At 41.0% G+C, this 876-nt stretch overlaps 1 non-coding gene across 1 annotated transcript; it reads left to right on the forward strand.

Moving 5' to 3' along the window:
* The first annotated feature begins 330 nt into the window (after positions 1–330).
* LOC148545463 (small nucleolar RNA R71) lies at positions 331–438 on the forward strand. Its single transcript, XR_015902079.1, has one exon. It is a non-coding gene; the product is annotated as a small nucleolar RNA R71 (small nucleolar RNA).
* The last annotated feature ends 438 nt before the right edge of the window (positions 439–876 follow it).

The following is an 876-nucleotide window of genomic DNA, read 5'->3' on the forward strand; positions in this document are numbered from 1 at the left end:
AAGAAGCCTCTTGAGTACTGTTGGATGCAGCTTGCATTCCATTCAGACTTTGAGAAATCATATTGACTTGTTGAGTCAATATTTTATTCTGAGCCAATATGGCATTCAGAGTATCAATTTCAAGAACTTCCTTCTTCATAGACGTCCCATTACTCACAGGATTCCTCTCAGAAGTGTACATGAACTGGTTATTAGCAACCATGTCAATGAGTTCTTGGGCTTCTGCAGGCGTTTTCTTAGGTGAATGGATCCACCTGCAGAAGTATCCAATGACATTCTAGCCAATTCAGATAGACCATCATAGAATATATCCAGGATGGTCCATTCTAAAAGCATGTCAGAAGGACACTTTTTGGTCAGTTCTTTGTATCTCTCCCAAGCTTCATAGAGGGATTCACCTTCTTTCTGTCTGAAGGTTTGAACATCCACTCTAAGCTTACTCAGCTTTTGAGGAGGAAAGAACTTGGCTAAGAAAGCCTTGACCAGCTTATCCCAAGAGTTCAGGCTATCTTTGGGTTGAGAGTCCAACCATATTCTAGCTCTGTCTCTCACAGCAAAAGGGAAAAAGCATGAGCCTGTAGACTTCAGGATCTACTCCATTAGTCTTAACAGTATCACAGATCTACAAGAATTCAGTTAAGAACTGAAAAGGATCTTCAGATGGAAGTCCATGAAACTTGCAGTTCTGCTGCATCAGAGAAACTAATTGAGGTTTCAGCTCAAAATTGTTTGCTCCAATGGCAGGAATGGAGATGCTTCTTCCATGTAAATTGGAATTAGGTGCAGTAAAGTCACCAAGCATCCTCCTTGCATTATTATTATTTTCGACTGCCATCTCCTCTTCCTGTTCGAAAGTTTCTGAAAGGTGCTTGCTGG

Source organism: Arachis ipaensis, chromosome B9, assembly GCF_059453495.1.
Source record: "Arachis ipaensis isolate K30076 ecotype BB chromosome B9, ASM5945349v1, whole genome shotgun sequence".
NCBI classification, from domain to species: domain Eukaryota; kingdom Viridiplantae; phylum Streptophyta; class Magnoliopsida; order Fabales; family Fabaceae; genus Arachis; species Arachis ipaensis.